The 27,062-nt window shown below is 32.4% G+C and overlaps 1 long non-coding RNA gene across 1 annotated transcript in view; it reads left to right on the plus strand.

Moving 5' to 3' along the window:
* Nucleotides 1–7,718, plus strand: part of LOC129480314 (uncharacterized) — a 40,493-nt gene extending 32,775 nt beyond the window's left edge. Inside the window, exons 2-5 of the long non-coding RNA XR_008656988.2 lie at nt 1,163–1,248; nt 3,623–3,735; nt 4,370–4,404; nt 7,132–7,718. This is a non-coding gene — a long non-coding RNA (uncharacterized lncRNA). The remainder of the gene's footprint in view (nt 1–1,162; nt 1,249–3,622; nt 3,736–4,369; nt 4,405–7,131) is intronic.
* Nucleotides 7,719–27,062: the final 19,344 nt, after the last annotated feature.

Here is a 27,062-nt window from a genome sequence, read left to right on the forward strand (position 1 = left end):
AAAAAAAAAAAGAGGATCATTTCTGTCATGTACACAAGATTTCTCTCTGCAGATCAGAATAATTTTTGTATTACGTACATGTAAGAAAGCATAGCTATTATGATATGAAAACTAGGAGTGAAATATGAAGCATTTGTGCCTTTTCTGAAATGGTAAAAAAAAAAAAAAAAATCCCATTTAGTCTCTTCTCTCCTTCTTTTACTTCTGCCCCCATTCAAAAAATAAATTTTTATATACAGGATGAACTTAAAAGTCGGCATAATGTCTGCAGTAGAGGAAGAAAGTGAGACGCTGAAATAAAATGCAATTCATATCCAAGAAAATAAAAAGAAAAAAATATGATAACTGATTTTTACCACCTTCTACTTCATTATATATTAACAAAACGTTATTTAAATGTCATATATAGTATCATATGGAAGTAGAACAGACACACTAATGCTGATCAATAATGATTTAAGGGCAGAAAGAGTCAATACAGTATAATGCACCAATTATATAGTAAAATAGAGCAATATATGAATACTTTCTTGAGTAAAGTGTATATTACAGATGCATTGTGTGGAAAAATGGTGTTTAATAACACCTTGGAAAGCAATGGGAAGGCTGACTATTGCTTTATAATTAAATAATAAAATAGTTAACATAAGGGGCCGGTGCGGTGGCTCATGCCTGTAATCACAGCAATTTGGGAGGCTGAGGTGGGTGGATTGATCACCTGAGGTCAGGAGTTCGAAACCAGCCTGGCTAACATGGCAAAACCCCGTCTCTACCAAAAATACAAAAATTAGCCAGGCATGGTGGCATTCGCCTATAATCCCAGCTACTTGAGAGGCTGAGGCATGAGAATTGCTTGAACCTGGGAAGAGGAGGTTGCAGTTAGCAGAGATCACACCACTGCACTCCAGCCTGGGTGACAGAGTGAGACTCCATCTCAAAAATAAAATAATAATAATAATAATAAAAATAATAAAATAGGGATGGTAGGGGGATGTAGGGGATGTAGTCTGCAAGCAATTTATTATTATAACTGGCAACAGATACGTGGCATTTAAAAATTATTTACTTTATAAATTCTAATCATGCAAAGAGGGAAATGAAGAGAGACATAACTTCATTTTGAGAAAAATGAGGTGACTGAAATGTACTTGACTTACTAAAGGTCACCAGTGCTGCGAGGGATCCCAGGCAAGAATGCTGATCTTGATGAATAGTGCAGGTCATAACTGCTCTCAGTTCAGAGAGAAGGTAAGAAAAATGTTGCCATTATGTCTTTTAGGTGAGGGCTATCTTATTTTGGCACAGGAACTTAACATGATGGTTAAGCACAGGCGTTGGAGTAAGCAGAAATTTGAGTTCTTATGTTTGTTACATGTTTGGTGATCTCAGCTATGATTTTGTGCTGGTTTTTCTTCACTCACATCTAAGAGAGTAGTACACATATTTAAATTGTGTGTGCAAAATGCTTGGCAAAATACCAGTATATGTTAATTCTAAATAACAACAGTTATTTTTATTAATGATTTGATTTATATTTGTTAACAATTCTATGATGATTCTGCCCTTTAAACCAAGATATTTGATGACAAGTACCATACCTGTTTCATCCATATCCTTTAATAGCTGCTTAAAATATGTGGTGAATAAACAAATAAATGTATAGGTAGATGGAATTTATTTTAGAACATATCATAAGGGAGAAAGCTGTGTAATATTATGTATAAAATTTAAGCCAAATTTCCAACCCAGAGCTGTTATCTCTAGGTTAGAACTCTAGAAATGTATCATCTCTTTACTGGGATCTTTCTTTGTAGCAAGAATTTGTAAGGTTGAAATTCTACAGATAAGAGGATACCTTCCACAGGATGAAATTGACTCAATCGTCTTTGGCCCTTTGTTGTACATAGTATAGGGTCTATATTAGCCTTGCTTTTAAAATTCAGTAATCTCCTGTAATCTGTTACTTCAAAGATGTGTCATTGTTTGCATATTCAGCAGCACTCTTTCCAAGAAATAAAAAATGATTCATTGGGCCGGGCGCGGTGGCTCACGCTTGTAATCCCAGCACTTTGGGAGGCCGAGGCGGGCGGATCACGAGGTCAGGAGATCGAGACCACGGTGAAACCCCGTCTCTACTACAAATACAAAAAAATTAGCCGGGCGTGGTGGCGAGCGCCTGTAGTCCCAGCTACTCGGAGAGGCTGAGGCAGGAGAATGGCGTGAACCCGGGAGGCGGAGCTTGCAGTGAGCCGAGATTGCGCCACTGCACTCCAGCCTGGGCGACATAGCGAGACTCCGTCTCAAAAAAAAAAAAAAAAAAAAAAAAAAGATTCATTTTGTGTTATATGAACAATATATTTGGAAGAAGAGAAATCAATACATGTAAATTCATTACATCCAGATGCTCCTCCTTCCAAACTAACCATTAAACGAAAGAGATTAATAAAATAAAATTGAAATAGCATATAATCTTTATGTGTATTTCAGCAGTGAAATTTGACATAATTCACCAACTTTCTCATGGCATTTTCTTTCTGCATTTTATAACTTAGTCTGATGTTCATTTGGATAAATTTAGAAAGCTAATGCCTCATTTTATGCAGCTGAAGTGTAAGATTAAGTAGAGTAGAAACCTTGCTAATTATCACTTCTCTGATCTACACACCTGATACTTCTTGCAAAGAGTTTTTAGCAAATATTAAAAAGAGGTCATATATCAAAGCATTATTTTTATATCTCCACATTTAAGTAGAAATTTGAAAATACATATGTGCATTTAATGTTTTAACAAATACTTTTAGTGTATGTATAACATAATGTCACTGATTAAATATAACTTCAAGAAATAAATTGCTAGGAAATATTTTATATGATCTCTTTCTATTCTTTTTAGTCCTCTCCACCACAATACATTTCCTTATGTATTTCTGAAGCTTTCCTTAGGGCTCTCTAGATGGCCATTAGCTAGGAAGATGTCCAACTATAACCCCAAAGAAACTTGGCACAGAGAGTGCTTCGATGCAGCTCTGCTTTTGATTTTATCTTTGAAAATAGAATGTTTAAATAGAAAAAGATGAAGTAATAGGTATTCATCCGACAATGGGAAAGTGATATAGATTTTTTTTCCAGCTCTATTAAGGTATAATTGAAAAATAAAAGTTTTATATATATGTGTGTGTGTGTATATATATATATATATGATGTACAATGTGATGTTTTGATATACAATGTGAAATAATTAGAACAATAGGGTAATTAACATACCCATCACCACACATAGTTACCTTTTTGTGTATACATGTGTGGTGACAATATATAAGATTTACTCTCTTAGCAAATTTCAAATACAATCCTCCCTTGGTATTGAACATTGGGATTTGTTCCAGGACCCTTGACAGATACCAAAATGCACATATGTTCAATACCCTTATATAAAAAGGTGTAGTATTTGCATATTACATACGCATAGCTGCTTGTATACTTTAAACATCTCTAGAATACTTATAATACCTAATGAAATGTTAATGCTATGTAAATATAATTATTACATTGTATTTTTATTTGTACTAATTTTTGTTGCATTGTTATTTTTATTCTTGTTTCAAATGTTTTGGATCCGCAGTTGGTTGAATCTGTAAATGTGGGACCTATGAATATGGAGGGGCAACTGTATACATCACATCATTATTAACCCTAGCCATCAGATCTCCAGAATTTATTCAACTTATACTGCAAGTTTGTATCCTTTGACCAATATTTCCTCATTTCCCTCTTACCCACCCTATCCTCTCCCACAGCCCCTGGCAAGTTATCCTTCTACTCTTTGCATCTATGAGTTAAACTATTTTAGGTTCCACATATGAGATCATGCAGTATTTGTCTTTCTGTGTCACGTTTATTTCACTTAGTATAAATTGCCCCGATTCTTCTTTGTTGTTACAAATAACAGCATCTCCTTCTTTTTAAGGTTGAATAACATTCCTTGATAGATCATATATATATAGTGTGTGTATATATATACCATTATATAATATATACCATTATATATATTATATGCCCTTTCCGTGTGGTCATGCTTCTTCTCTTCTCTACTGTGTAACTAGACTCCTGAGTTCTCTCAGAGCTATTTTTGTTTATGGATGGCTATCTAATCATAGTTTTTTTTTCTTTTGTCTTTTTCTGTGTGTGTGGTGAGGGAGGGCAGGGAGTGAAACTAAGAACAGAATCTCCTGCTCTGCCATATTTCTGACATCACTGTAATTTGTCTGTTTTCATAACTTTTTTCCAGGCATTGGCTTTATCTTAGGTGTTTGGTTATTTTACTTTGATATGCTAAAGAGTGGCTTCCTGTTTTATGTTTTTCTTCCAGGTCAATGCACATATTACACATTCCAATTTCTAATGGTAAATATTAATTTTCTTCTAAATTTTGTACAAAATAAATTAATATAGTCACAGTCTTCTAAGTTAAAAAAAAAAAAAACGTAAAGACCAGAAAGCTAATAATTAAAAGCCCTTAATTTTATTATCTTTTATAAATCACTTCTCTTACAGAAGTTATTAGTTAACATTTTGATATTTATACTTCCAGATTTTTTCTGCTGCTTTATGAGCATGTGTGTGTATAGATGTTTACATTATTGATGTGCTAAAGAATTTATATGGGATACTTCTTAGTTTTTTTTGCTGTTATTCATGTTTTAAATATTTTTTCAAACCTTAAATTTTTATTTCACTTTTAACTTATTTTTTATTTAACTTGATCTGTCTTTTGATAAAGATTTGAATTGTTAATTTAATCAAATACATTAATTTGTTTCCATTTGTGAATTTTGATATAGTGTTTTTTTTTTTTTTTTTTTTTTGAGGCCAAGTCTTGCTCTGTCACCCAGGCTGCAGAGCAGTGGCCCCATCTCTGCTCATGCAAGCTCCACCTCCTGGGTTCACGCCATTCTCCTGCCTCAGCCTCTCGAGTAGCTGGGACCACAGGCGCCTGTCACCATGCCCGGATACTTTTTTATTTTTAGTAGAGATGGGGTTTCACCTTGTTAGCCAGGATGGTCTCGATCTCCTGACCTTGTGTTCCGCCCACCTTGGCCTCCCAAAGTGCTGGGATTACAGGCGTGAGCCATCCCACCCAGCCTGATATAGTGTTTTAATTAGAAAAAAATCTTTTTCACACAAAGATTATAAAATTTCTCATATAATTACTCTTAAATTCTGTATAATTTTTGTTTTATTTATATAAAATAAAAATTCTGATATTTACTTTCGTGCACTTTGTGAGTTTAAATTTGTTTCTCCAAATTAAATAGAACAGTCATTTATTGAACAGAAGTTTATTTTCCACTGATCTAAAATATCCCCTGAAGTTAAATATCTAAAAAATTGCTCAGTTTTGCTATGATTTATATGACTATTCCAAGACAAATATTTTTGTTGTAATTCTTATTACTATATAGAATAATTCCCTGTTTCACATTAAGCAGAACAAGTTATCTTTCTCTTCAAGTTTATGTTTAATTTTGGAAGGATGCTGTTGAAAGTATTCATTTTTTATGATATTTAAACTCATTTTAACCATCTCTATTAAAAATTCTTTTGAGTTTGCTTTGAGTGTATAAATAAATTTAGTCTAGAATTAAATATTTAAAGTATTTATAATTCATGTTCTGGAATTTAGTGTGCATCTCCATATCATCAGTTCTTGATATGTATTCTTTATAAAGTTTCACATTCTTAGATGTGATTTCACAAGTTACATGTTGGAATTAATTCTAAATATTTTATAGCAGTCATTGCTTTCGTGAATGTATTCTTTTATTCCCCATCATACTCTTGGTTGTGTTGCTGTTGACATATAAAAAAGATAAAGCATTTTTGTATATTCACATCTAACATATTCTTAGTGAATTTTGTTCTTAGATTTAAGAGTTTCTTAGTTGTTAATTTTATTAATGTTTCCACAAAAAGAGATGTGAATGTCATTCTTCAAATCAGTGGGTTATTTGGTCATGTTTTTTCATTAATTTGGTTTATATATTCATTAATAATTCAATTTTTTAACATATTTTTTAAATGTACTTGAGTTGAATGTTTATTTCCAGTCTTCCTTATTTTTAAATTAATATTCTTAAGGTTATATGTTTTTCTCTGATAAATGTGTTAATAATTGTATATTTCTAAGGTTTTTTTCATACAAACATTATGATAATTACTTTCAGTGAACTACTTTATATAATGTTAAGTAAATTACCCATGTTTATACACTGAGTAAGAATATATGTAAAGTTCAAACACAAGGAATAAACACCATGTTGCTTCCTACACTCTGAAAAATGTCTCCTGTAGCCATCAGTTTTGATTTCTATTTAATTTAATAATTTGTTTTGGAAGACATTATAAATAATTTCCTAGTTTATGGATTTATTTTCATCATTTCTTTTGATAGGTTGAAAATATTAATATTTGTAATATAGTATAACTGGAATGATTTCTACCTCTTAAAATACACAATTTTTTTGTCTAATGATGTGAATATTCTGTAGGTGATTAAACATTTTATATATATAAATATATATAATTCATATGTATACAAAGTTATGCTTGTTTTTATTATACATAGAAAAACAAAATAATCCTAATGAGCTAATTCATACCTTATATGTCCTTATTTTCGGTTTACTTGATTGGTCCATACAAAAGACTGTTAATTTCTTAAATACAATTACACATTTTTAATATTTAACATTTTTTAATTTAAAATTTAAAAAATAAAAAATCTTTTATTTCTAAAAATGTTAAAATACTTTAATACTTTATTTTAAAATGCATAGCTGATTATTATGTCATCTTGGTTGAAATAATGGTTGGCTGTATCTTTTATTAATATAAAATCCCCTTTCGATTTCTGTAGAGCTTTTCCTTGAATGCTATTTTGCCACAGCAAAATGACCAAAACCTGATTTCTATTTGTAAATATATTCATGGTAAACATACTGTTTTCCATTTAATATTTTAAATATTTTATGTTGTTTTGCCTTAGCTATGTATTTAGTTGTAGAATATAGTTAAATCCTTTTTAAAAATATGAAAGTTGTTCATTTTAATAAGAATCTCATTTTTCCATAGATTCCAGAAATCTCTAGGTAAACAAGTGCAGCTCTATTTTCTAACATCGACCATAAAATACCCCAGGATTTGCAATTCAAGATAAAACATCTTGAGCAATTTTACCTATTATATTGACTGGCAGTATGTTTCATAAATAAATAAATAATACAGCCATAGTAACCATTAATTTCTTGTTTCTTTGGAGTAGCATATGCTATGTTCAGGGTCAGAATGAGAGGTACATATCAGTATTTTTCTCCTTTGGCTTATTTTTAGCGTATGTAATGTCAGGCTGACTTCTCAAAATTATATATTTTTACTTGCCCATTTTATGTGTACTTTTGTAACACATGTCTATATAAACTGGATAAACAATATTACGACAGTGGAATATCTGTAGTATTTTCTACTCTTATACAACAGACTTTGTTCAGCCTTAGAATATTTTCAAATCTTGAGGATACGCAGATCGGCTTAGAAGAGTTCTTTTCTGTTAATGATTGTTAATGCATTTAAAGTATTTAAATTGTATTAATCTCTTGCTTGGCTTGTTTCATCTTCTGTATTAACTGATGCTCAGAAAATGCCATGTACTCTTTACCAAATAAAAGTCTGATTTTATGCTGGACTTCAAAAATTCTGCAAATATATTCATAAGAATTTTCTAAACAATAGAGATGTACCAAGTTATCACATCCTCTCCATAATCCGTTGTTTTGATAATAGTGATGATAGGAGCAGTTTAAACATATTGTGACATTTTATTCAAGGTTACAAAAAAAAAAATCCAAAAGACTTAGAAAGTGACAATCAGTTTTGATATCATTTATCAGACAAAAGGAAGATATTTAAAATGGTGAAGCTTTGACATAAATGTTATATTTGGTGCACTTAAAATATATTCAATATCATCCGTGGATTTTATTAAATTTTAAGTGGTGAGTCAAGATGGCTGATAAAAATAATAGGGCACTGACAATCTGTTATCATTAAAGTGCTACTCTTTTTAAAAGTAAGGATGTTGAGTGATGATACCATATTGGGGGAATATTTAAAAAGTGATCCTCTTGAGTTGCTATATTGTGTTTAAAAAAGAATCAAAAGCTAGGGAGACAGAGTGTTTTAAGAGCTCAGTGAATCAGATTCCATAAATTTGGTTCAATTATAAATGTCTAAAAAATGACCGCAGCTGAGTGTGCCATACAGTTATAAGCAATGAAAATGTTTTGTTTTTTGTTTTTTTTTGTTTTGTTGTTCTAAGCAATGCTTAATGGAGAATTTGTGTCCAGGAAGCAATTTAATAAGCACTTCCAAAATCTGATAAAGTAGCAATGGTTGAAAAATAGTGGGAGAAAGAATCCATATTTTAAGAATTTCTTCTACATGGAGATCATAATCAAAGTAGCAAAACATCTTTTATAAAAATATGTGGCCACATATGTGCACACACACAAATTGTACACATAAAATCTTACATATATTTTAATATAAAATACTACAGGTTAATAAAAAATGTGCTTAGACTTAGCTTATTTTTTAATCGGAATGAAATCTGGTTGTACCACAATTTTGATGTCAAACTGCTTTCTCTTCCTGTTTACATTTTGCAAGAACAAGAAGCCTCAGCTGGAAAATTGGCCCATAATCACAACCTATTAAGCTTCTACTGATATTGCAATAGAAGTAATGGGTTTTTAATGAGCTTATCCATTTTAACATTTATATAATTTATTAACTTTTTCCTTTCTCTATTTTGTATATTAACTAAAAACTTAGGTTTAATAATTTTCTTTACTGAACTTTTAAGTCCTCGAAATTCAATAATAACGCTATTTTAAGTTACTGTTGATAATTTTATCAAGCATAAGCAATCACTTGTGTGTTATTGTAGAGCTTCATGTACTATGAAGGGTCACTCACATTGGAAATTGGCGTCCAACCTGTGGCATGGAACTTGCTTTATAGATACTTATAGAGAGAATATCAACTTTTACAGCAACAGAGGTAGAATTGTTGACTTCACAAAAGCAAATTTAAAATATTGGATGTTTCATGAATTTGCCCTTGAATCCACTATTAACACAATTTGTGGGTATATCAGAAGGCTAAAAATCTCCACTGCAGGGTGAAAGCATGGTGATAAGGACTGAATAGGTTTTTGACTGTGCTGGTGTTAGAGAAAGCACCAGGAGAACCATAGACTTGGGGATCTGCTCAGCATAAAATCTGAGGTGGAAGTCTTGAACATGATTGAGGAGAGGGTAGACATGGGAAGACCCTGGCAAAGGGCAGGCAAACTTCATCTCTTTCTACAGTTCATTTTATTCCAGAGGATGTAATTACCAAACTCAAACAATTAGGAAAACTTTTGGTATTAGTTTATCTCTGTCATCTGGGGAACAAATTATTAATCTTCCAAAAATTATTTTAAGAGAGTTATAACTAATTAATGATGGGCATACTTATAAATCACTCTTTTAAATTACCTCTATAAGGTTGTATTTTTCTTAAAAGAAACACCAGTCACAGGAGAGTTCACATATATAATTTTTGTCCTACCTTAAAAAATAAGAGAGCGAAAAAGAGGGTCTCATTATGTCACCCAGGCTGGACTTGAACCCCTAGGCTCAAGCCACTTTCAGGCCTCATGAGTAGCTGAGACTACAGGTGTGCACCTCCGTGCCCAGCTTGGCTTTATTTATGATAACAATACCTATTGCCTTAATAAACAAAAATATCAAATGTTGCAAACAGTAGTATGGAAAATATGCGAACTTTTGCTGAAACTAAAGCCTGAAACTATGAAAACCCATTTTCATAGTAGTGATTCCTGGAAAACAATTTTTAATTTTAAATTGTTACCACAAACCCTAAAATAGCTCCTCTGCTTTTCTCAAAAACCTCAAAAAATTCAATAATTCTAGCATATCTAAATGCAATATGTTGTATGATATTATATCATATTATCTATATCTTATATGTTAATAAATTAGCATTCCAATCAGATGTATAGTCATTCCAAGAATCAAAACTCGAGGACTTTAGAAAGGTATCTGTCTTCAGTTTTAATGTTTTATGTAATTTACTCTCAGAGTACACACACACACACACACACACAACCACACACACATATATGCAATAAGAGTTCTATTAAAATAAAAATTATAGATATGTTTGGGGGTAATACAGAATTTTCAAAATGATATTTAAGGAAAACTTCAGTTCTTTCCTAAACAAATATGTAACCTACTTTAATGAACAGAAGGAAAATTTCTAGTAACTTGTGCATCTTACAGAATAAAGTTAGTCCTAGGTCTCAGGAGTAAAAAAGTACACCAATTTAATCAGAATTTTGATTTTACGTGCCACTCTATGATCGAGGTGCTAAAATGCTCTGGAGCATAACTCGGTAAGGCAGTATGTGCCTTTTATTCGTTAGGCTTCTTACACCGTTTCTTGGCGGCTGCTCTGTAACCCTATGAGTCGTTAGCACGAGTCCAAAATTGTGTGAAGAGAGATCTATGCTTTTGTCCTGTGGAGAGTCTTTTCAGTACAATCAAATTTGCTTCACAGTGTAATTTCACAGTTTGTGCAGTAGTCACAACTCACAGCACTGTTGTTATTCAAAGCTAAGCAGATGAGAGAGACATAACCGACTAATAACATGCTGGAAGTTATGTCTTCAAAGTTGCAGTCTAATTGTACATCTTCATTTAGTGAATGGCTGAAAATAAATTAAAATTTCCTGACCACTGGAGGCAAAAGCAATGCCAAGCAAATCAATTATATCAAATTCTTGTAGGGTGGAAATGTTCTTAATAAAATGTTACAGAGGGAAAGAAAATGACAATTATAATACAAATGAACCAGAATATAAAAACAGATATCACCTTCAGTTGTAAGCAAATGAATGAAAATTTAGACAGAAGTAAATATGGTTTGATTTTTGCCTAGGTTTTGGCAAAAAATAAACACTTTAAGATTTGGAATTGGCTAAAGTATAGGAATCGGGCAATCTCATGTACTTTTGATTAAGTATACTTTTCCCAACAAATATATTTTTATTTAAAAAATTATAATGCCTTTTGACACACTGACTGCAATTATCCAAAGGCAGTAGATAACAATGAGAGATGCACATATTTTTTTAACACAATGTTATGCGAAGTTTTTTGTTTGTTTTGTTTTTAGCTTAAGTTGCACTTTACTAGAAATTTTAGTTTTTATTAAATATTTTTTAAGCAGTTTTAGATTCACTTAAAAATCTAGGGGAAGGTACAGAGGTATTTCATATACCCCCATCTGCCACATATGCATAGCTTCTCCCATAATCAATATTCCCTACAAGAGTGATACGTTTGTTACAATTGATGAATTTATATGGACACATCATCACTCCAAGTCCGTGGTCTACAAGGTTCATTCTCAGTGTACATTCCATGAGTTTGAATAATGATATGTGAAATATGATTTTCACTGCCCTGAAAAATCCTCTGTGCTCTGCCTGTTAATCTCTCTTTCTCTCTTAACTCCAGTCAACCACTGTTCTTTCCACTGTCTCCACGTTTTTGCCTTTTCCAGAATTTCAGAGTGAATTCTTTCACTTAGTAATATGCATTTAAATGTCCTCCATATCTTTTCATGGCTTGATAGCTCCTTTCTTTTTAGCACATAATAATATTGCATTGTCTGGACATATTGTAGCTTATTTATCCATTCTCTGGCTGAAGGAAATCTTACTGTATAATCCAGTAATCAAGCTGCTTGGTATTTACCAAAAAATGTTGAAACTTTATGTCCACACAACAACCTGCAAATGAATGTTTAAGGCAGCTTTATTCATAATTGTCAAAACTTGAGAATGATGCTGTTTTGAAGCAGTGAATATGTTATAATTTTAAAAAAATTAAAAAAAAATTATCATAGAACACTAGCCGCTGAAGGACATTTGAGCCATTTCCAGCTTTTGGCAGCTATGAACGTAGCTGCTATATACATTTTTTGTGTAGGTGTAAATTTTCACATCTGTACAGTTGATGCCCTAGACCATAACTGCTAGGTCATAAATTAAGGGCAGGATTAATTTTTAAGAAACTGCCAAACTGTTTTCTAGTACGGCTGCACCATATTGTAGTCGCTCCAGTAATATATAGAAGATATGGTTCCTCACGTTTTTGTTTTTTGTGTTTTGGGTTTTTGTGAGAGAGAGAGACAGTTTCACCATGTTGGCCAGGATGGTCTCCAATACTGGGCCTAAGGTGATCTGCCTGCCTCAGTGTCCCAAAGTGCTGGGATTACAGGTGTGAGTCACGGTGTCCGGACTCCTCAGGTCTTTATTGGCAGTTGGAACTGTTGGAATACTTTTGTTTATGTTTTTGGGTTTTTTTGTTTGTTTTTTTTAGCCATTCTAATAGGTATGTAAGTCGCTCATCATAGTTTTAATTTTCATTTGCCCAGTGGTTAATGCTGTTGGACATACTTTCACAGTCTTATTTGACATTCGTATCTCTTTTAGTGATATATCTGCTCACATCTTTTACTCTTTGTTTTGTAGTGTTACTTGTTGTCTTATTGTTTTATTTTTTTTTCTTTTTTGAGACAAGGTCAGGCTCTGTTGCCCAGGTGCCAGTGCAATCACACAATATGGCTCACTGTAGCCTTGACCTCCTGGGCTCAAGCAGTCCTTTGCCTCAGTCTCCTGAGTAGGTAGGACTAAAGGTGCATGTCAACACAGCTGGCTAATTTTTAAAATTTTTTGTAGGGATGCGCTCTGGCTATGCTGCCCAGGCTGGTCTCAAACTCTTGAGCTCAAGGGATATTCTCGCTTCAGCCTCCCAAAGTGATGGGATTACAGGAGTGAGTGTAGACTATTCCTGGCCTTACTGTAGATTTCAAGAGTACTTTGTATATCCTAGACACTCAAATATGTTATTAGAAAATATTTTTCCCAATCTTTAGCTTGCCCCTTTTATTTTGTTAGCTGTGTCTTTCCCCAAACGATTTTCAACTGGAAGTTCAATTTATCATTTTAATAGACCATATTTTGGTACCATTTACAAATTTCTTATAACAAAATCTATTGGAGAATTTTTGTGAATGATTAGAAAAAATCCAAAGTCCAAAAGAAAGACACTGGTTAAAACATAGTAGTTGCATATGGTAAGATTTTATGCAGCTAATTATAAACCACAATTTCAAAGAATATTAAAAACACAAAATACTTACATATTAATTGAAATGTAGAAGAAGTCATCTAGTTGCATATGTAGGTGTGTACATGTCTGTAGTATTTATGTGTGAAAAAGTATTGAGAGAATAACAAATATTTTTTCTGAATTTTCTCTTTTGTTTACCAAAAATGTATTTGTTAAAATCAGTAAAAAATGATTACTTTTGGAGAAAATGAATATTTCATTAATCCATATTTGTACTTCAAGAAATCAATACTTTAAATTTTATCTGAATATGGAATAAATCTTGTCATTACAATTATTTTAAACTTCATAATTTTTGACACTTTTCGATAGCTCTCTGTAGGTTAAAAGGAAGTACGTTAGAATCACTTAAAAATGTAGAACAGACACGATTTACCCATTTTTGTATATGATTATTTCCAATATTATTAGGTTTAATATAGGACAAGATTTTTAATTTTTACATTGAAATATTTCCTGATCTTTTATATATAAATTATCCTGTAAATACGTTTTACTATGATTATAAAATACATAGTTGATGAAAACAAAATAATTTTTTTAAAATGTGAATGTCTAGAAAGCAAGGAATCATATCTCATTTTTACCTAATATGCATATTAGCAATAATTTTTAGCTTGGCTCATTTGAGATTAGTTTTAAGAAACAATAAAAAATACCCCAGGTAAGATGATAGGGAGATGGATAATGAAGTGATGTGTAACTAACAAATACATCTCTGTTTTTAAGCCTCTCTTTTTTTGTGTGTGAGATATATATCACAATTAATTTGAAATAATTCTAACCTTCCTCCTTAATGTTCTACATTGGTTGTAGCAGTTGTTTGTGTCCAAATGCATCAATGCTCTGCTTATAACGTATAAACTTATAAGTTTATATCACAACCTTAGCCCCAGGAAACTAGCATGTAACAATACCTCTTCATCTAAACTGTTGTTGCAGCTACACCAATTATGTAATTGTCATTACAGCCACTAGAGGGAAGAGTGACAAAGTGCTACAGCTGAGATACCCAGAGACGTTTTATTCCAGATGAGGCCCTGGCATGCAATGATTTCTATCTCAGTGTCTTATTGCCTTCAAACTATAAATCATCAGTATCCTTAGAATGAACCTCTTCTACACAATTAAGTATTCTTAAAATGCTTACTTTAATATTGTAATTCAGTATTAACATATTAGAGCTTCTCTAACTGCAGTTTGAAAGCTAGATATTTAAATGCCCTTATATATCCTCCCAAATTTTAGTGTCCAGAAAATTATCATCTATCCCTAGGTTTCAGACTTCCTTACTTGTCTGTACATCTAAAACATGTTTTTTTTTAAAATCTAATTTATGAAAAGAAAAATCCCATACTTAGAGGCTTAAATTATATAATTGAGAAATACAGACAAATAGAATCAACCAATTAACAATAATTTGTATTGATGTCAGTGCTGTAGATGATTTACATACATCACTTTATTGAAAACTTTACAAATTAGATGTTATTTCCATGATTTAGATGAGAAAACGGAAGTGCATATCATGCCTAATCTTGGACAAGTGTTGTAAATATTAAGTGAAGATGTCTTTTGTTAAAGATGGGCCAGTTGGACTGAAATAAGGACCAGCAGTGTCATACACATACACGCTTATGTAACAGATTCTCATGAAACCTCTTCTAAGTGTATATATATTTAGTCAAGTTTTCAAAGTACATGATCTCTCTCATTAGAACATTTGCAATGCTCTTGAGCTTTCTATTACTAGGCTGATAGAAGCCCTTTGTTAAATGACTATATGTTGAGTTTTAATACTCATAATTGGCTAGTAACATATAAAACATAAGCACTATCTAAAATATTGAGAAGCTGATTTCATATAGTTTTTTTTCTTTCTATCATAATATTTTATCATAACGAGCCAGAGCAGGGATATAGCTGAAAAGATTAACAAAATCCAGAGATATTTTGTTTATTGTTTATTTAACTGAGGCTTGTAAGCTTGTAAGCTATCAAGCATGTTCTTCTTTTCTTTTCTTTTTCTTTTTTTGAGACAGCGTTTTGCTCTTGTCGCCTGGAGTGCAGTGGCGCGACCTTGACTAACTGCAACCTCCATCTCCTGGGTTCAAGCAACTCAGCCTCCCCAAGTAGCTGGGATTACAGGCACCCGCCACCATGCCAAGCTAATTTTATATTTTTAGCAGAGACAGGATTTCACCATGTTGTCCAGGCTAGTCACAAACTCCTGACCTCAGGTGATCCACCTGCCTCGGGCTCCCAAAGTGCTGGGATTACAGGTGTGAGCCACCACGTCCGGCGACATGTTCTTATTTTTCATAAGAAAATGGAAAGCACAACAAGAAGGAGAGATTAGAAGATGATTCGGGACAGCTGTTTACTTATGAAACAGAAGTCTGAATAAAGGAGGAGGTGATAAATCTGGATGAATTAGGATAGGACACTTGAACAACATTCGAGGTGAAGAGTATTGAAGGTGTGCAAATGCTTGAGAATAATAAGCAGCTTCTCCTCTCCTTCTCTGGATTTTGAAAAGGGGGAGATTGCGGGCAGGTCAAATTTTGTTAAGAAATTGTTCTCTGTGTAGAAGACCATGGAGAAAGTGACATTATTGGGTAATAAATCTGGTACTGGTATTCAATTATGCATTGAACAAATATTTACTGAGTACATTTCATGAGTATACACTGGTGAACTAAATATATGTGCTTTCATGAGGTCCATGAGACAATGCAAGAATAGAAGTTCAGGAAGTACTCAAGAATACAGAAGGACTTAATTTTTACTCATTTGTTTTAAATTCAGATCTCATCCTAGCGCATGCTGTCTTTCAAGATTTAGGCTGGTTCACCTAGGTCATGTGGGTAATCCAGTGCCTTTCCTAAATGTTCCATAACTTCCTTAGGGATTTCATTCTCCAGGGTCCAAAGTCTCAGGGTCTGATGCACTCTTTTTCCCAAACCTATCTCATTCACCTGGCTATTAAATGTTCTTAGTACTGAATCGACCCAGACAAGGAACTCAACTAAATCCTTGATTTTTATTTTTTTATTTTCTAAAATACTTACATGAGACATTTATACATGTGGAAAATACTTACATGAGACATTTATACATGTGGAAAATTAACGAAGTGTTATGAAACTGGAGAGCATTTACCAAGTAGCAATGCAAAGTAAAAATAAAATAAAAAAAAAAACATGTTTTCTTTCAAAGTCAATTTCCTATCCTAACCAAATTTCCTTGCAGATTCTGACTCCTGACTTGTTGCTATATAACATCATTCTCTCTTCGCCATTCTCTCTTCGCCGTTCCCTCCTGTAACCCTATCCATTACCGCCCCTTCCTTATTCCAAAATCCTATTCATCTTTATGAATATCTTTGTTCCCACATTCCTAACAGGCAGAATCTGCTGGAAATTTTGGTTAGGATAGGAAACTGACTTTACCTTCAAGGGTACAGGGTGAGAGATGGTGGTGGTGGTGAGTTATTTTTTTGTCCCCTAGTTCTGTATAATGACCCTATTAGTCCTATAAATATAGCCAATGGAGATCTTTTCTTTCATTAAAGCCATGACATATTTTCTGCAGTATCACTCTTGACATTTAATATTGGATGTTTAAAGGAAAGAGAGACTATTTTTTATTTCTATCATGAGTTCGTATATTCGTCAGGGTTTGGCTAAGAAACAAATGGCACCTTCCCAAGGGGTTGATTGATCCAGAACTTTTCAATGCTTTCTTATTTTTCCTTGAGTGACAGTACAATTCTTAATAATGGCCTGCAAGACGTGAGATGATCTTTCATGATTGAAGCTCTTAAACTCTAGTTTTGTAGTTTTGGGAAAGCACCAAGTTGTTTTGGTTTGGTTTGGTTTGTTCTCATCCTTCTGGATGTTCACAAATCCTGCTCTCTTTGTCTTAAATATTATCATCATGCTTTTTTCTGTTATTTTATTATTTTAAAAATACTTTTAAATGTGGAAAACACATGTCTTTTGGGAATCTCCAAATGTAATTTCACTTTATGCTTGATCTTCTTTTTTAGAATGCATTGTGTTCTGTCAAAATTTAGATATTGAAGCCCTTTCTAATGTGGCTGTTTTTGAAATGGGGCCTCTAAAGAAGTAATTAATGTTCAATGACATCACAGTGGTGGACCCTTGATCCAATAGGATTAGTGTTCTTGTAAGGACACAAGAGCACTCTCTCTCACACTGTACATGTACCAAGAAAAGGCCATTTGAGGACATAGTTAGAAGGTGGCTGCCTGCCTGCATGCCAGGAAGAGAGCTCTCACTGGAAACCTTGATCTTGGACTTGTGGCTTTCAGAACTGTCAGGAAATAAATTTCTATTGTTGAATCCTCTCAGTCTATGTTTTTTGTTATGACAGCCCAAGCTGACTAATGCAGTCTCTAACTGTGTATCTGTCATTGAGCATCTCTGTTACATGGAAGAACTTCCAACTGCTTTTTAAGGCATCATTCTTAAATGCAAATAGTAAATAAAGATTCCACAGACATGTGAGAGGATCAGCTGAATGGAACTGAAGAAAGCTATGAAAGTGATTTTAAAGAAAGAGAGCAATAAAGGGGAGACAACAAAACAATATTAAAATTAAACAATAATTATTATTTTCAGAGTGATTTAAAAAAGAGAAGGTACAACCCATGCTACAGAAAAGGAACATTAAATGAATACAAGAAATGCCTTTGGAAATTAAAAATGTAATAAAATTGATTTTAAAATACAAAGATTAAAAAATAAAATATAGTGAATACCCAAAAAGGAAAGTAACAGTTAAAAAGTAGAAAGTACAAGAATGTTTTAAAATGATCATCTAACAAAATTGTAAAAGAAAGAGTAGGAGGAAAAAGATGAGGAGTAGAACCTAACACCATGTGTTTTGGGATTTATACCTCACGTATAAGCACAAATCATCAATGGGTAGAGTAAAAAAAGTCAAGAATATTGATAATACCCCAAGTTGATATCTACAGAGAAGATTAAAATAATTGCAAAGGTATATGGTTATACCTTATTATTGTACACAAATTCTTGGGTCTTGTTTGTTTGCTTTCTACTGAGAACATCAATTTCCTGACAAATATTATTCTGTTCTCAGCAGTTAGATATTCTGCCTTGATCAACCTTGTGAGGTGAATACTATTTATCAAAAATTGGTTTCCTGATGTGATACTGCAAGATAAAATTTTCCTTCATTTTGAAGTGAATCTAATTGATTTTTATCAACTGAAGGCAGTAATACCAAAGCAATAATAGAGATTGAAACTCAATTTAGCATATCTTAGGGACAGTAAATTTAGGTTAACTTAAATGCTAGACACTTTAGGCAGTAGAACAAACAAAGTAAATAGATTCAAAATAAATAAAGACATAAGCTAAATTAGAAAACCCAATTTCAAAGACTTAGATATAATTAAAATAAGACTGGACATGGCGGCTCATGCCTGTAATCTCAGCACTTTGGGAAGCTTAGGTGGGTGGATCGCTTGAGTCCAGGAGTTCGAGACCAGCCTGGGCAACGTGGCAAAACCCTGTCTCTACAAAGAAAACATACAAAAATTATTAATAGCTAGGCGTGGCGATGTGCACCTGTAGTCTCAGCCATCCGGGAGGCTAAGATGGGAGGATTGCTTGAGCCTGGGAGGCCAAGATCACACCACTGCACTCCAGACTGAGTGATAGAGTGAAATCTCATCTCAAATAATAATAATAATTATTATTACTATTAAATAAAAATATTAAGTTGCATAGAAAAGGAAAACTGCTTTATACCAAAAAAGGATATTTCTGACCTAATATTTCTTTAATTACCTCTTTGGAAAGACCTTTTTTTCATACAACATAAGATTCAAAGACAGATAATTTTTGAATGTTGTTTTCAACACTATACACACCTGAACAATTTTTCAAAATATGCATACCTCAAAAAACTTGCTCCTTTACTTTGTTCTTGTCTAACATCTTTTATTCTCAAATTAAAGATGATGATTATCTCTCCTTTCTTCAAACCTTAATTGATTTCCCCTTTAAAAAAAAATCTTTTACTGTGCATTTTTTACCTTCACCTATATGCTAAAATGTTTCAAATTTGCTACTGTATGTGGCATACCATAGGCAGTTTTAACACAATGGTATTTCTGTAATCTAAGCATATCTGAATATAGAAAAGATAGCATGTTGTGCTTTGATGTTATAATAGCTATGTCACTAGGCGAGGGGAATTTTTCAACATTATTATTATCTGATGAAACCACCATGGTATATACAGTCCACTCTTGACTGAAGTGTTATGTGGTGCATGACTATACTTAAACATGTACCTTCCAAATTTCTTTTGCCTAGTGTGGTATACTCTTTCTTCATATAGAAATCTTACCAATTATTCAAGAGCATATATATTTCTTATTTTCCATTAAGACTTTACTGCTATTTAATCCTACATTGATCTCCACATTTACTGAAATTGGTAGCTCATTGAATATGTTTGTCCTATGATCCTTGTTATGTACCTAACTATAGGACTTTTGTCTTATAATGTGTTTTTATATTTTTCCTTATATTTAAGTATGCTATTACCTCACCAAAGTGGGACTGTGCCATCTATTTTGTTTACATACCCAAGAGCATTCTAAATTGTATGTTCAGTATGTATGTGATGAAATGAATGATGGAAGGAAGGCAGGGAAGAAAGGAAGGAATGGATAAGACCTTCATGAGACTTTTAAAAAACAATTAGTTGATATTCTGCCACTCATTGAAAGTCATCTAACAATGATTTTATGCAATATAGTAAAGTTGATGCAATAACAACAACTCAAGTACTTTTCCCAAAAAATAAAAAGTAATATTTGAAAGCATTGGTGGTCACTGGGTCTAATAAATCACTGACACTTTTTCTTGGTAAATTATTTTATGTGTTTTTAGAACATGGCATATAAAAATGTTTTAAAAGGAAATAACTCATCTCAGGTCCTTGCAATGCTATTATATCCGTCTACAGTTTTGAATATATCAAAACGTATTGTCAAATACTTTATAGTACTCATAGCTCTTGTCAAATAAATTGATTGTTTTGGTCTCTTCAAATAGTCCCCACCATGGTTAATCAGGAACAATTTGAAAACAATATCCTCAGTTAGAATAAAGTTATTGTTTATGCCATTATTTTTCAAATGATAAATTTTATTTTGTCATTTAAAAATGACCTGATGAAAATAGCTTTGTAGTAAAGACTTTCTTTGACATAGACTGATTTTTTTTGTCTTATATTGAATCAGTCTATTCATTTGAGTCTCTCTATGTTCCTTCTAATTCTTGATATTTAGAAAAATGTAGTTCACTATATCAATCATTCCTGATATATTACATCTGTTATAAGGTAGTTCTTCCAGCATGAGCATAGTCCCAGATTACTTTTGCTGGTTCACTACCCAAAGAGATAATAAAATCTTTGTATATAGATTCAATAAAATGTACACATTCCTAGTCATAGATATTAATGATATTTGCTGTTACATCATGTGACAAAAAATAAGCAAATATATTTATAACCAGGTTCTGTGCAATTTTAATTTGATTACTAATACATACTCCAATAATGTAATGTTTTCTTATTAACTATTATTTTATTCAGTCTGTCTAGTATATTATGTGTGCTATTTTGGATGCTCAAGATACAGATTTGAATCAATATAGAATTTATCTTAAATTATTAGGACAAGGGGAACACAGACATGCATGTATTCACTAAGATACTACATGTAATTATTATTAAAATAGGAGAACTTAAGAACAAATTTATTTACTGATGTCAGGGAAATCTACCAAAAAGTGGTGACACTTGAATCATGAATGAAGAGTTTATTATTGAATCAACTCTTAGCAAGGACATTCTAAGATAGAATAGCATGTGTAGAAATAGGAATATGAGATATTTCTGATATGTGTGATATGACTGAAGTACAGGTGAATGGTATGGGAAGAGAAGGATAAGAAGGTGAGACATTAGATTAACATGGCGTGGAATCGTAAGCATCTTATGCATCAAGGTTCGATTTTGTACTTGTTTTTTCTTATTCTCTCTTGGGGGTGTACAATAACATTTATGTTGTATAAAAATAATTATAATAATTGTAGAGAGATTAGATTAGTTGTGATAGGGATTAAAGTCATGAAGAGTTAGGAGATGTTCTATAGTTTGAATGAGAAATAAGAGGGCATGTCCCAGTCTTAAGTTTGATTCTCTTCTCTATCTTTTCTGTTTACACTCAGAACATGACTTCATCTGACCTTAAAGAATGATATCACATGTATCCAGACATTTATGCTGAACTTCATACTCCTATGTGTAATTGCCTCATCTGTGCTTCCTCATGGTTATATAGTAGCTATCTCATACCATGTCAAAAACTGAACTCTGCGTCTTCTCCACATACTCTAGCTAAAATACCTCCTCCAGATGCAGTTTTCTGTCTCAGCTGATTCTAAATCCCTCATTGTTTCTCAGAAAAACATTAATTTGGAATTGTCCTATAATAGTTCTTACATTTACATATACTTTGATTCTTTAATCAAAGTATACCCAGAATCTGATGACAGCTCACATGCCACTGCTACCAGCCTCTTCTGAGCAGCAACATCTCATTTTGATTACTTGAAGAGCCCCTTTGTTGTCCCTCTGCCTCCATCCTTGCCCCTCTAGATTGTATTCTCAACACAGTAGCCAGAATGATTCATTTAAAATGTTAATTATACATCCTCAAAATCATTCTAAGACCTTTTCTTTCACTTAGAATAAAATTGTAAGTTTTGCAATGGCCTCCTATATCCTACATAATTAGCCCCCAAACTGTGAATTATTCTTGCTCATTCTGTTTCAGACACACTGACCTCCATGTTATTTCTTAAATGCATCAGGGATTCTTGGTCTTAGTGCTTTTGATCAGCTCTTTCTAATGCCTGGAAAGTTTTTTTCATTAGATATGTTCATTAACTTTCTCTTATCCTGTAAGTCTTTTTTCAGGAGTCAATCATCTCAAGGGGGCCTCCCCCTGATCATTAAGAATTGTAACTCCTTCGCCAATCACTCTTCTTGCCAGTTTGTGTTTTTCCCACAACAGAAACCATCTCTTCCATGCAACATACATTATCTATTACTATGTCTATTATTCATTGTCTTTCTAACTGCTAGAATATAAATTCCAGGAGTCCAAGGATTTTTGTTTGCATAGTTCGCTGATACATCCGTAATACTTAGAACAGTATCAGTTGCATAATAGGTCTTCAGTGAGCACTATTTAAATAAATGAATAAATGGCCTGCATTAATGTGATGACAACTACGACACAGAGAAATAGAAACAATAGCTGTTTATCATGCCAATTTAGACCAGGAGGAAAATTATGGGTTTGGAATTTATAATATTAAGTTGTAGCCTCCTTCTTTCATTTATTAACCATGTGATTCCAGGTGACAATGGAAAGAAAATTGTGAAGCAACTCAAAATAATTGTTAGAAGGATAGGAGAAGAACTAGGGATAATGATATCCCAGAAGCAAAGGGAAACTTTTTAAAAAAATTCCCATAACCAATATTGAGATATGTTATAAATAAGTCCAGTAACAGTTAATTTTATTTGAAAATTAGGGTATCATTGATGATATAAGAATATGTTCAGTGGAGTGGTAGAGATAAAAAGTCATTTTATAGAAGAATTTCCTAATGAATTGCTGATAAAATTTTGAATTTGGTGAATATATGGGTAAGATTTTCTTTTTAAGTCCTTCATCTTGTAATTTTTAATTTTCACTTGCAACTATGCCTTAACATTTGTTTTTGTTAGATTTAGGCCCAATGACTGCATTTCTTTCATGTCAAGATTATGCTAATTTATGCAAAAGTTATTTGCAATTTTGTGCATTTGTAATACAGCAAAATAATTTGCACAACTAGATATAATTCTAAATTTATAAAAAAAGTATCTCCTTAATTTTGAGTGTAACAACTGGTCTTTAGTTTCATGAAATAGTTTCCAATGTACAATATTGTATGAAAAGAATTGTTGCTGATTTTCTTATAATATGATTTCCCCAAATTGAAGACAAGGCAATTGATAAAACTCAGAGTTTTACAAGTCTAGTGTGCCCTGAATAAATAAGGTTTTCTTTTAAAATGAGGTTATCTCAGCTGCTTGTTTTATACTTAGTTTTTTTCCTCTTTATATAATTTAATAGTAAGTTTCTCATAAACATAGGGTAATTTAATAATGATTTAGCAGACAATGTGAAGGACACATAATAATTTAGCTAGTAAGCACATCTATAATAATCTAAGCATATTTTAATATTTTAAAAATGAATTTGTTTAAACGTATTAAAAGCAAAAAGCAAACCAGAAAATATTTTCTCAAAATCACATAGACTTTATACTTTTTATAGTGAATATTGACTAAACTAGTTTAGCATTCGTTAGTTTCTGGACTTCTCTGTCTTAAATTGAACTAAATATCTATAGTTCTCTACTTATAAATAATATGTATGATTGTGTTTAGGTTTTACATGTATTTTTATTATTCTCAGAGAGTAATAATAATAACAGATAAAAAAGCAGACAACAGAATGGATTCTACAAATAACTACATAACAAGAGAACTTTAAAAACAACTTTATGATGAAATTTTAAAATTTAACATATTTTCAAAGGCCATTGTGCTTCTAGTACAAGTGATACTAGTAATAATAGTGATTACTAAGAAATTACATCCATATATTATACATCTAGATATAGTACTGATGCTAGATCTGAACAAGTAAGAAGACTCACATAAATATTTACTTTTAGAAAGGTAGTTTTTATTCATCTCCTCTCTTTCTAAATTAATGAACATTTTTCAACTTTTCTCTCAATTCATGGACCGTGAAAGGAACATACATTAGGAAAATATGGGATATTTATTGTGATTATACAACTATGTAACTGACATAATAAATGAATTAAAACTTCAAATGTTCTAAAATCTATTTTATCACAAATATGTAGGTTACTATTTATCTAGTATATATTTTGGGAGGTGGAAAATAATCTCTTAACTATAAGTTTAAAGGTATAAAACAGAAAAGATGAATAATATTGAAATATTAGATTACTTAATTTTTTTAATTTGATGTATTAAAATACCATAAATAATATTAAAATGTAAATGGCTAACTGGAAGAACATACATGTGATGTATATGAAGAAGAATATTCTTTATCAATAAAAATGCCTTCCAAAACAATGAAATTAATGAACAACTCAAAGGATAACAGTGAAAAAGAAAAATAAATAATTTATAAAATTATATAAAATTGCCATAACATAATAAATATTGCACCTCAGAGACAAATAAATAAAAAATATAACTTCATTGACATTTATCATATTGGCAAATATTTTTATTTTTTCAATAATGATTTACACAGTATTTTTGAGATATAGAAAAAGCAACGTCACTTCTGCAGGGCAATTTAAGAATATATTTACAATATGTCAAAATGTACAAAGGCATACCTTTTGACAAAATAGCTTACATCTATAAATTTATTTCAAACAGGAAATCTTAAAAGCCTACATAGATAATTCTTGTGAAAATTTATTGAAAATCAGATATTCTTCTCAAGAAATTAGAAACAGTTCATCAAAATTTTCATAATTAGAAGAAAATAAAGTAGAAAATTACATAGTGAGTAAATAATATAAAATAGAGAACTAATCAATTATTAAGTCTTTCAAAAACCAAGTGAAATTGATATATCCATTATTGAATTGAGCTAGGAAAGAATAGAAAAGGAGCACAAATTTTCTATATCTGAGATAAAACAGCAGACAACAGAAAGGCTTCTACATATAACTAAGGGAGATTTAAGAACAACTTTATGACAAAATTTTAAAAATTTATCATATTTTCAGAGGCCACTGTGCTTCTAGGTTAGGCTATTTTTAACTGCTCCCTAATAAAAGGAGTTTTAGCAAACCCATCATGTCTTCTTTGATACTCAATTTGTCCACTCACTGCCATCATCTTAAACTCAAATTCGTCATTTTCAGCAACAACCTTTCCATCATTTCAGTGTCAAACATCTCAAACTCTCGCCATTACCACCAATCATTTCAGCTCCTTGGCTGTAGTATTCTAATAGCAAAAGATTTGAAAGATTGCTAAAGATTAAAATAATACTTCAATCTCACCAGCACCTTCAATCTGCTGATCTGGCAGCGGATCGTTGTTTATTACTCCCTGTATGTTCTCACTTTTCTATTTACCCATCTTAAATTTCTAGGAAAGCCATTAGCCCTCCCTTGAATTTACCATCATCTTTCTTGACTTTCTATACTTTTTATTTCCTTGAATCCATCATATCCATTGTTCGAAGGGACTCTTCACCTACTCGCAAGACAGTTCTCCAAGTGGCTTTGGCCCATCCAGTTCTCCCTTGCTTCCTGGCTTGTGGTTCTCAAAAATAACAATGACTGTGTTGGGAGTTCAACATCCCGAGATAAGAGGAACTGGCCAGAACAGCCTAGGTTGTGTTCCAGTCCCTTCCCCGATCCCTTCCAGAAACACAATGTCCTTCAACCCTGTAGTTCAGAGAATTGCGTGACCCAGGGCAGGCTGCTCTCTGGAATCTCTCTGCTGTGTGACAAGTGGGGCATGCTCATTTGAAACCCCATCTGTGCAGAGCATTTTCCACATCTTTGGGAGACAAGTTTTCCCTGAATCTTAGGCTTCTGTTGTCTCATGCTGCCTACATGTAAGTGATATTATAAATCAGTTTCATGTAATTTGTTGTATATGACTACATTTTGTCTGAATGTTCAAAGACATGTTGGTAACCAGTGCACAGTGAACCTGCTTCATGCTACTTCTTCTCAGTACCTAGTAGAGGGAGGTGGCTAGATAAAGCTCAAAGCAACAGTAAAAATGTCACTTTAATATTTATTTAAAATAAATATTATCTTACTAAAATCTAAATAACTAAAATTGCCCAGAAATTTTACTGTATTTCCCTATGCTCTTATTACTCCACTATTATCAATGACCAGTTCATAACTTCCTATCTTTATTCTAACTTCACTCGACTCCTCTCCATCTTCCCTCTGGGCTGATGATCTCTCTTCTTACTTAATGGGAAAGCCAAACACAAAGAACACAGCTTTCTCCACCGTATTTTCCACCCACTGTGCCAATATAGTATATCTTCAATGTTTTGTTGTGTATGAGCCATCTCTTCTCCTAGCTAAAGCCAGATCCTCCATTTATAGTCTCAACTTTCTCACCTACTCAGCAGGGCATGACCTCAGGAGGGTACTGTTGTTTTTTGCGTCATCCATATATGTTCTCCCCAAGATTTTCCCCAATAACAAAAAGTTACTTTACCCATCTAGAAAAACAAAAACAAATCCAAATAAAAAAAATTCAAGCTTATAAAAATGCTTATTTTTTTCTTTTGTAAACCCACTTACACCACTAACAGTTCCATTTGTCTCCTTGAGTAAATCTCCTGAAGTCTTCATTTATATTCACTGCCTCTATTTTCACTCCTGTCATTTCCTCTTGAAGCCACTCCACTCAGGCTTTCACTCCACCATGATGCCAGAACTGTTTTTGTTCTGACATCAATGATCTTCACAACAACAAATCCAATGATTTTGGATCTTTTCCCTT

The sequence above is a fragment of the Symphalangus syndactylus genome, chromosome 4 (genome assembly GCF_028878055.3).
Source record: "Symphalangus syndactylus isolate Jambi chromosome 4, NHGRI_mSymSyn1-v2.1_pri, whole genome shotgun sequence".
Lineage (NCBI taxonomy): Eukaryota > Metazoa > Chordata > Mammalia > Primates > Hylobatidae > Symphalangus > Symphalangus syndactylus.